Genomic DNA, 11,607 nt, shown 5'->3' with positions numbered 1-11,607 from the left:
GAAAATGTTTATAAATATTTCTTCCCAGTCTTTGGCTTGCATATTCATTGTCTTAATGTATCTTGTGATTAGCAGAAGTTCATATCAATATTTCTGGTAGATCCTGTATCAGTTGTTACAAGATGTATTTTCAAAAATTGTGTTTATTTCATCCACATTGTTGAATCTGCCACCATAAAGTTGATCATGATAATCTCGTTTTTTCAGGTTTTATATATTTATTCAGAAATTGATGCAACTGTGGAATGATGCGTTTTTAGCACTATGAAATCCAATGTCTTGAAATCCTTTTTCCCCGCAGTTCTGTTTATTACCATGTTGTAATCCTGAAGAAATTTTCTTATCTGAAGTTTTTCATACATTCAGGTATTTTGCATGATGTCTGATGTGCTCAGTACTAAAGACTGCAATGAAGTAGTAGCTATGATCATAACCCTCTTGTAATCTGAAAACAAAAGGGACTTTCTTTTCTGTACTGACAGCTAAGAAGTTATCAGGTAGTAATTGTCCATCTGTAGGCCACTGGCCACTTTTCCTGGATCAAGTAGTATGTCCAGCTGAACACCTGGATAGGACTTCACAAGATGGGTAGCAACATCAGCCTTCCATTTACTTTGATCTGTTCCCAAATATCCGCTAAAAATTTTTCCCCCCCCCCAAGGACAGAGCGCTGAGTTGCAAATTGGAGCAAATGCTGACACAGACTTGGACTTTCCAGGATTCTTCAAAGCCCATATCAGAGCTCTGTGGCCTCCCCTAGAGTGGCCAAAAATAGACCTCCTTTAGGGGGTCCATTGCAAAACTGGCATTTATGAGATGGGGAAGCTCTGCCGTTACATAAGAGTACATTCTATAGTTCATTTTCCAAGGATTTTCAGTGGCATCTACTTCGAAACCCAGCACCAGTGCCAAAGTCCTAGCTCTTGTCTTCTCCTGTAATACTGCAGCCAGGAGGGCTGTCATCTGGAGAAAGGACGACAAGGCCATGTTCAGCGGCAGCTTGATGATAACCAGACTTTGATATAAAATTTTGTTCCATGCAAGTTAAACCAGATAACCATGCAGCGCAGGACGTTTTCCAGCTTCTGACTCGGGTGGTAAGTAAGATAGCAAATTTCACTTGGCAGTTCAGTCCAACACTGTCATGTTCAAAAACGTTCTGCAATCCTCCAAAGCACGTGGTGCTGGAAATCTGTCTCCTGACCACTGCTACTTGCTTTTTTTTTTTCTCCCTGCACCAAAGGATGGATGATTCTCGGCGATGGGAGGCAGGCAGGGAAACGAGCAGCAGCCGGAGTGGAAAGGTGGGACCTCATCTTCTAAACTTGTTCAGAATACTCTTATCCTCCTTGTGTCCATAGGATCTGCGGTGATCATCCCTCCTTCACTTCCGATATGGAGAATTAGTGTTTTCTCCCTTTTATTGCACGCTCAGCGTAACTAGTAGGTTACTAATTCCAATCTTTTCAAAGAGCCAATTGCCTTGTTACAAAACAATTGCTTGGTTGATTTTCTTTCTTTTCTGTTTTCATTTGTCCGGTCCTGCACTTTTATTTTTATGATTTCCTTCCTACTACTTTCCTCGGATTTTCCTTGCCTTTTTAGTTCCACCTATCCTCTTTAGGTCATTAATTTTAGACTTTCCCCTTTTTCTATTATAAGCATAGATAGCTATAAAGTTCCCTGTAAGACCTACTATGGTTGTATTCTATAAATGTTGATACGTTCTATTTATTATCATTCAGATTACAATGTTTTCTATATCCTCCTGAGATTTATTTTTCTGTGACCCATGGTTTATATTTCATCTCCAAATAGTTGAGACTTTCCTAGATATCTTATTGTTAATTTCTATTTTAATTTTATTGTGGTCCAGGAACATACGTGGATGGTTTCAATTTGATTTAAACTATTGCATGTTTTTTTATGACCCAAACTATGATCTATGTTGGTGAATACCATAAGCACTTGGAAAAATATGTGTATTCTGTGGCTGGTGGGTATAGTCTTCTGTAAGTTCGTTCAGGTTGGTTGATAGTGTAGTTCTGTTCAACTGTGTCTTCACTAAGTTTCCTTTAGTGGATGGATTGATTGGTTCAGGGATAGGTATTAAAATCACCAATAAACATTGTGGATTGTCTATTACTGCCTCATGTAGATTGAGACTGTTAGTAGGTACTTTCTTTTTATCTTTTTTTCAAGTTTTTTATTTAAATTCTAGTTAGTTAACATATATAGTAAAATTGATTGAAGGCATAGAATTTAGTGATTCATCACTTACATATACTCATATACTTACATATACTCATGCCAAGATACTTAGTTTTCTTTAATGTTATGTCTTCCTGATGAATTGATTCCTTTACTATCATGAAAGATCCTTCTTTTTCTTGACTTGTAATACACTTTATTTCATATTAATATAGCTACTTCAGACTTCTGTCACTTCATTTTTAGAGTGTATTTTACAACATGTTTATTTAAACCTATCTGTATTTTTATATTTAAAGTGAATCTCTTATAGACAGCATAGCAGTGGGTCTTGGGTTTTTAAATCAATTCTGGCAATCTTGACATATTAATTGGAGTGGGTAATTCATTAACAGTTAATGTTATTAAATATTGATTTGCTGGTGATTGATGTGATTGGAGTTAGGTCCATCATTTGCTTATTGTTTGTTTTGGTATTTTGTTTGTTTTCTGTTTGCCCTCCCAGCTTTTTCCCCTGTTCCCTTTTTCTCTGACTTCTTTTGGGAGACTTAAATATTTTTTATGATTCCATTTTAAATTATCCATTGAATTTTAGATATGTCTCCTTTCATCCTTTCCCATTGATTATGCTATTTATTAAAATATGCAAGAGAGGATAAGTTTTAAATTGGATGACATTTTTAAATTTTGCAATTATAAACGGGACAGGATTTCTTAAACCCTACAATTGTTCAGAAAAAGTATGGGATGCCAAAGACTTGTTCCAATGGATGGGTAAGAATCAATCCCAGAGCAACTCGGAAGGGTGAGGGAAGAAATGAGCCATTTCTGACTCTTCCTTACTAGATCCAATGCATTTGAGAAATTTTATATGAAATTATTTTTATTTTTTATAATTGTTACAAATACTACAGTTAATCCCAGATGAGAAAATAGAAGCAGAGGAAGCTGATAGTGAGAAAGCAAGAATCATTGAGAACAGCCTTAACGCCTCACTTCACATTTGAGAAATATGTCAACATGATAGCTTTCCACACAGAGGATTGAAGGGTTTTCCCCTCTGTTATACTTCCTATTACATTCTGGATGAAAAATATTTTTTTCTTTCCATGGGAACCTATTAGAGATATTTGAGAACAATGCCAGCTCTAGACCAAAGTCTGGTATGAGTGGAAATGTATTTCATTTCCTCCCCCCCCCCACATTTCCCTTTTGCCAGCTGAGAAAGAGGTCGAAAAAAATTGACATTAATTAAACCTCTACTATGGTCCAAGCTCTGTGTATGGACTTTATACACATTATCTCATTCAATCCCCAGAACTACCCTATCAGGTAGTTACTTTTACTTCTGCCATTTTACACAAAACATAAAGCTCACAAAATCTAGGAACTGTGTCCAAACTGACTTAGAAGTCATTGAATCATCAGGAAACTTTTTAAAATTGGCATGTAAATAGGACTTCTAGAAATGTCTCTTGAGGCAATTCTTACACTGATGCCCAAAGACATTTACAGTAATATTTTCCACCAAGTTGTTTATAATAATGGAAAACTGAAAGCAGGCGAAACACCCATCATTAGAAGAATGAGGTTAGTTATTCTATTATTGTTCCATAATATAGAACCCTGCACAGATGTTGACGGATAACATTAAGTTACAAAATTACATGAGCCCAAGAGACATGTTCAACAATATTCATCAGGTTTGTACATAAACACAAATAGGAAGGAAAAAGCCCAGGTTATCGAAAGTGGTTATTTACTGGGCAAAGGGGAGAAAAATGGAAGAGGATTTGTAGTTTCAATATGTTCCGATATTGCATGGTGTCATCTATAGCCTGTACAATTTTTATAAGTATATTTATGGTTGGCATGATTAGTAGTAGGTAAAAAGACAACAGAATTGTTTTAATAGAATCCTTCCTTTTACCACAGCTCATTTCTATAGCTAGAACCTTCCCAGACTCTGAAGAAGGAGAACTCTAGAACCAGAAGACAGCAATATCGATGCTGGTGCCATAGGGTTGGAGAAGGCAGATCTGGGCAGCCAGATTTGGCAGCAGCCCTACATAGCAACCTCAGGGAATCTTGCAATTGACATAGTGCTCAATCAATGAATTAAATCGAAAAACAGATCCATACCAGTTGTGACTTAGAAATAAAGGTTACTCGTATCATCAATAATAAGGTATAAGTAACATATAACAAAAGAAGCCATTCTACACTCTTCAAGATAAGCAAAAACTTTAAAGTCTAATAATAACACTGAGTAAAGCCAAAACCAAAATGAGCTGCCCAACATCACTTATAGGAACACAAATTATTACAATCGCTTTAAATAGTTTGTCGATATCTGGTTAAGTTGGAGACAAGCCTGCCCCACACATTAGCAATACCACATACGTAAGAGATTCTTTTTAAGAGACCCACGCAGGAATACAGATGGCAATACTGTAGTACTTATGGTGTGCTATGTCCATATGGTAGAATATTAGTCAGCAGGGAAATTAAATAGACTAGAGCTACCCATTTCAACATGGATCAATCTTGGAAAGATAAAAATGAGCACAGGAAGCATCAGCTGTATCTGCAATGTTTTATTTTGCCAAAAAAAGGGGGGGGGAGGGAGAGACACTGAATCACAAAAGAAAAATAAAAGAATCTGAAATCTACATAGAAAAATATCTATATTTTTGAGACTTTGAGGTTGGATACATTAGTGTCAGTTGTGTTAGTCTCTAACTTTTCTGTATTTTTGAAGAATTTAATAGGAAGAAAAAAGACTAAAGATATAGGAAAGAATATTCTGAGAAAATACACCAAAATTTTAATGATTGTTTCTAAATCTTAAGAGTCTAAGTGACCTTAATTTTCCTTTTTATAGTTTTCTATGTTCTATTTGTATGTATAAAATGTGTATTTCATTTATAACAATAAAAGTGGGTTATTTTAAAGTTAATATATACAATTTCTGTGACATATGATGAAACTATGAAATACAGGTACAGCAAAAAGAACCAGAAATAGACTAAGCTATTAACAGTTGTTAATCTTTGAAGTCTGGGTAATGGGTGGCTTTTTGCTCATACTTTTCTCTGAATACCAATTTTCCTATAGTGGGAAAGTACAGTATTTGTGAAAGTTGGCTTACATGAAAGGCTAGAGGTCTTATTTTTTTTTTAAGATTTATTTATTTATTTGAGAGAAAAAGAGAGAGCAAGTAGGGGGAGGGACAGAAGGAGAGGGAGCAAGAGAATCTCAAGCAGACTCCCCACTGAGCACAGAGTCCCACATGGGGCTCCATCGCATGACCAAGATCATGACCTGAGGCGAAATCAAAAGCCAGTTACCTAGCCAACCAAGCCACCTGGTGCCTCACGGCTAGAGGTTTTAAATGAAAAGAAATTCAAATAATTTTTTCCAACATTGTAAAATGTTCATGGCCCTAATGATAAACTAAGTTATAAAGAAAAAAAAAATCTGTTCTTAAAGAAGAATTGAATTAGAGCCAGATAATTTTTAAATGAAGTCTGGTATGATAGTGCAATTTATATTGATATTCCATGAATGCTAGCTCTGCTAATCAAAATATTGAGTTAAATAGCATGAGCTATTCCCTAAATAAATTCCAGGAGTGGGGGTTATTGGCAAAGGGGGAACATAAGGTCCTAAATGGCCCAGTGACCTGAGTTGTCTCCACGCAGAAGGAAGCATGAGTCATTTAATCAATGCTGTGTCTTTTATAAATCGTCAGGAACTCTCCCAGGAAGGCTTTAAGAGATAGATTCCTTATTACCACTGATATATGTTCCAATTAAATGTTTCACATCACCCTCCTGGGACTGCCCAGCCAAAAGGGAAAGAAAGATGTGATCCCTGCCTTCTGACTCCCACTGTCAACAAGATTCTTGCACATTAGGAGGGGCTGTGACCAGCCTGTGGACTAAAATCTGTAATAGAAAATGACCGCACAGCCCCAGCAATCTTGATGCTCTGCTCTAGAATCAGTGCAAAGCTCTGACTACCTTAGGATTTCCACACACCTGTGCAGAGAGGCTGCTTCAAATAGAAGAGCAATGTTTTCTTTCTGGAGAAAAAAAAAGAATCCAGGAAAATTCTTCCCGTTATGGCAACCAAACCCCAGGAAACAGCTGCCCTTGCTGGTCAGAGGCTGTCCACCGTCTGTGCTAGGTGATGAGTTTTCCAAAGCACATGTGTAACCAATTTTCTTAGAGGATCTGAACAGTAATGACTCAAGGTGTGAAAACCCAGGATTATTGACCCAAAGTGTACAAATGGAAAATACAGAGAATTGAAGCATCTCGCCAAGGTCACCTCCTTCAGAGTGGGTAAGCCAGTGTGGCTGCAGGCAAGAAGAAAGAAAAAGTGAACACGGTAGGAAGAAAGGATCAGGGCAGAGAAGCAAATGAAATACTGAATTTTTAAATTTACATCAGGTTTAGCCTTTTCTATTTTGCACTTTTCTTAGGTTAATGAGACGCTACAGACACATTTCCATGATAGCTTTATTTCCATTCCTTTAGAGGCTTCTGACTAACCACAGGAAATGCAGCTGACCTGTTCCCTTGTTGTTTAATGGCCTCATCTTCCCTCCCCTTCCCACTCTGCTATCTCAACACCCATATAAGACATACAAGGATTTGGGTGTCTCAAGACTTTGCAGCTTTCTGCTCGGCTAATTACCCCCAATGGAAAAATAACTGGTCCACATACTTGGAGCAATACGGTAATCGAGCTACTAAATGCTCCTTTTGCTAATGACATGTTTTTTCAATATGTTCAAATGAGAGGCTCATTGGAAATTATTCACTTTCTTCTGAGTTGCAAAGGAAAATGATAGGCAAATTATGGCTGTATAAGCACGTGTTTGCACGGATCCTATCCCACTGAATTAATTAGCCATCTACAGAGCTATTGATGGCTAGCTCTTTCCTTCAGCCTTTGCACTTACCAGGTGGAAATGATTAAAGATTTAATTTCCTTGAGGGGTCATTTAGGTTGGAGATGTCACCTTTGTAATATAGAAGTCATAACATCCACCAGAGAGAAGAAGAGAACAGTGGCTTCCATAAGTATATCAACAGTGGGAAGAGAGGTAATGGAGTGTCGATTTGAAAGGAACTCAGGCCTGCTTAGGCACTCTGATTTTTCAGATGAGGAAACTGGGACCCAGACACATTAAGGAGGTTGATCAAATTCAGTCAGCTGTGTGTAGCAGAATTGAAACTAGGAGCTATGTACTGGCCTCTCCCTGCCTCCCCTCCATCCCGTAGCCTACAGTGCCAGTTCAAGACAGAAGCAAATTCGAGATAATGTGGACTCAGGGAGGGGTGCCTGGGACAAAGTACCAATGCACTCTGGCAATTTTCTGCAAATTCTTTAATTGCATGACTTCATTGGTTCAAAGACTTTGCTTCACTCACACATAAGCCAACACACACAGTCCAAAAGAGATAATTCATCATTATCTTACTCTACTTGGGGTGGGGAGTAAAGAGGGAGGCACCCTCCTACACCCTCCTGCTGCCATCAGCCCAGGTTGATCCATTTTCATTACATTTCCCTTTGATGCAAAATCCTCAAACCTTGGGCGGGAAGCTCTGCTTATCAAATCTGTTCTTAATAATCCATTTTTATCAAACTTTATCTGATAGAACCAAAATATATTTGATCTTACTATAAAGGACACTTATCAGTCCTCCTGCTAGAACAGCATTGCCCCAAAGTGAATGGTATTAAAATCAAAGTCTTTAGAGTCAGAAAGAAATGAGTTTAAATGCCAAATCTATCACTTTCTAGCTGCAGTGCCTTGCCCAAGTCACTCAAAAACTCAACAATATCTCACTGAGCTCACTAGGCTCTAGGAACTCAGATATCATCCTTGTCTTCCTGACTTTACACCTTGGAGGCATCGCTAGGAACCAACACACCTGTTACCCAAATTAATGCAACTGTTGTAAGTGCTGAGAAGGAAGGTCCCTCGAACCACAAGGTCATCCACCGGGAAGGCTTGTCCTTCTTACAAAGGTCACAGACTTCCCTTAGGAAAGGTAGCTGGAGCAGGGATCAGAAGGGTCAGTGGGGAAGTGAGGGAGAGCCAGCATCCTGGGCAAGGCGCAGCACTGGGATGGGCCCAGTCCGGTCTGAGAGATGGAATGTGCATAGCGTGAACAGAGAGGAGGAACACGTGGAGAGGTCCGAGAAATGAAGAGGCACCTGTGGCCATGGTTAGGAGGTTTGCCTTCATTCTGAGGGCCAGGGGTGATGTAGGACATGATCAGACCCAAGCACAGACCAGAGGGCAGCATGGACACCGGGACATGAGTAGAAGTCCAGTGTCGTGATTCGTGCAAGAGCTAGTGATGACATGGACAAAAGGAGTGAACAGAATGTAAGGGATATCTAAGAACTAAAATCATTTAAGCCTTCATGATAAATTGGATCTGAAAATAGAGAGGAAGGGGTACATCAAAGCTGACTCAGAGTACTTTGGCATATAAAACTGGATAGGCGGTAGTTCCATACTCTGAAAGACAGAATTCAAGGGGTGGCCTGACTGGTGACCTACACCTCTGAACCTCAGTCTCCTCACCTACAAAATAAGGATAGTAATACCTTCTTTTAGGTGTTCTTACCCAATTCAGCGTGGGGGTGGGGTGGTGAGTCCCCACACACATACAACACCAAGCAATTCTCAGACTCCAGAAGGGAATCCAAGGATTTGCCTCAATTCTGACACTATCTATCCAGGGATAGCATCAGACTCCACAGGGTCAAGGGTGACTGCCCCCAGCCCCACTTCAGATGCCAGTTCCAAGCGCCAGGCTTACTTGTGCTTTTGACCTACTGGCTACAGACTAGAGGTTCCAACGACCTCCTGCTCAGGTTCAGTGAATGTGCTAGAGCGGTTCACAGAACTCAGAGAAACACCACTTACTTAGGTTTACAGTTCATGTAAAGATGTGGTCAGGGATATGAATCAAAAGGTATATGAAGAGTTGCATCACGTGAGATATGAAGAAAGCATGCAGAGTTTCCATGCCCTCCCTAGGGTACCATTCTCACCAACCCCTCCATGTTCACCAACTTGGAAACTCTCCCAAGTTTTATGGAGGCTTCATTATATAGTCATGACTAGTTAATAAGTCATTGGTCATTGTCTGATTCAACCTCCAGCCCCTCTGCCTTCCCCTGAAGTCTAGGGGTAGAACTGAAAGTTCCAGCTCTTACAATCACAGGCTTGGTTCTCCAGGCAACTAGCCCCCCATGCTTTGGTTACCTAAGAGCTTTCCAAAAGTCACCTCATTAACATAACAAAAAACCCCTCCAGAACCCTTATCATGGGAAATTTCAAGGGTTTTAGGAACTATAAGCCAAAAACCCTAGAGAAGGACCAGATACACAAGGAATATATTTTGATTATTTGAATGACCAAAAATAGATTTCTTATATATCACAATATTACCAACATAAATCACACAGCTATCAGAAGCATTTAGAGAAGGTTCCTAGAAAGTGACTGGTGTTAAGCACACCCCAAAATAAATGGTATGTATTCTCAAAGGCTATTCTTCATCCGGTTGCAAATTCAGGATCTCAGACATTTGTTTTTTGTCACTCTCCTTTATGACCCTTCCTTCAAACTGTCGGTTTACTGATCAAATCATCTTAAGTAGTCTCTATTATGCCACACTAGCAGAACAGGCAAGGTAGCAATTGCTTTTATAAACTTATTGTAAATGTCACTGCTACAGTTTAGCTCACAATGGCTCACTTTGCCATTCAAGGGAAAACATGGATGGCAAACACAGTTCCTGGTATTAGCCAAATGCTCTAGCACACACGTGTTTATTTTTTTTTTAAGATTTTTATTTATTTATTTGATAGACAGAGAGAGATCACAAGTAGACAGAGAGGCAGGCAGAGAAAGAGGGGGAAGCAGGCTCCCCGCTGAGCAGAGAGCCCGATGTAGGGCTCGATCCCAGGACCCTGAGATCATGACCTGAGCTGAAGGCAGAGGCTTAAACCACTGAGCCACCCAGGCACCCGACACACGTGTTTATTAAACAAGGCTGTAGTGCTGGGTCATTTAAGGGAAACTGAAAAGCACTGCTCTCAAATGGAAGGGAGGGAAAAACAAAAAACAAAAAACAAAAAACCATGGGCAGGGCACTTTAGAGTCCATAAAGCCCCACTGTGAACGCTGCATCAAGGTAACCTTACACTAGAGGGGTAGGGAGGAAGGGCAGGTGTTTTCATTCTTACTTTTACCAATGAGATTCATTTAGAAAAAAGTAACTTGCTCCAACTCACAAAACATGGAAGTTGTAGAAGTGATGTAAACACAAGTCTTCTGGCTTCTCATTCAAAACACTCTCTACCAATGCCAAACCATTCAATGGAGACCCTAAAAATCATGCAGCCACTATACAGAAGAGCAGTACAAAATGAAAACTCATTTGAAATTTCACGCTGGTATTTTAGCAATTCATTATTAGTTCACTAGTATTATGGCTGTCATTAACAGACAAGATGAGTTGAGTGATTAGTATATGCCAAGCCATATGTTAAACATTTCTCCTGCATGGCTTCATTGAACCTTTACAGCAACCTATAACAGGATGCTTTTATAAATCAGAATTATAAGAAGTACAGATGAAAAGGGAAGGCTTAGAAAATTTAATTTCCTAAATCTTGGTCTCCTTGTACAGCCACTATACTAGACCGACATGCCTCTACGAGACATCTTTCATGCATAGCACAGTCAAATATCCATAAAACTAATAAAGTGAGTAATTTCACATTATCCTGATTTTTTTTTTTTGGAAATTCACACAATACCTCTCATCATCCTACCAGAAAAGCATGTCATCTATTTCCCTGATTCAGTAAGCAAATAGGTATGAACACTTACCTGGGCCAGGTACCACCATAGAATCTCTGTAATAGCACCTTTTCTGTACTGAGGTTCATATCTCAAATTTTGATCTTGGCTCTGCTTCTTACAAGCTAGAAAACCTTCAGCAAGTTACTTAGTAGCTCAGTTATTCAATTTGTCTGTGAAATGGGGGTGATACTAGTTCCAACATCATAAGGTAAGCGGAACCACATGCCTAAAGCATTCAGCATGGTGCCTGGGACATGGCCGGTACTCCACACATATTTGCATGATGATTTTATATTTTGACGATCTTCCAGAGAGCAGAACAGATGTGAGTTTCATTCTATAGAAAGGAAACTGTTTCCAAGATGTAAAGTATTTTGCATAATATCACACAGCTTGTGAATGACAAAATGAAGAAAGGAAATCAAGTCTTCTAAATATGACAGAACAAATTTTTGTCATTAATATCCCACACAGCTCTCTAAGGAGGG

General features: G+C 39.1%; 1 pseudogene; it reads right to left on the bottom strand.

The window, feature by feature from the left end:
• Positions 1 to 354: 354 nt before the first annotated feature.
• The window catches only part of LOC101690436, a 28,103-nt pseudogene continuing 16,850 nt past the window's right edge, over positions 355 to 11,607 (bottom strand).

Source organism: Mustela putorius, unplaced genomic scaffold, assembly GCF_011764305.1.
Source record: "Mustela putorius furo isolate JIRA1106 unplaced genomic scaffold, ASM1176430v1.1 tig00003875_pilon_pilon_pilon, whole genome shotgun sequence".
In the NCBI taxonomy this organism is placed as follows: Eukaryota; Metazoa; Chordata; class Mammalia; order Carnivora; family Mustelidae; genus Mustela; species Mustela putorius.
The sequence above is the reverse complement of the archived record's forward strand: the minus strand, read 5'-3'. Positions and strand labels throughout refer to the sequence as shown.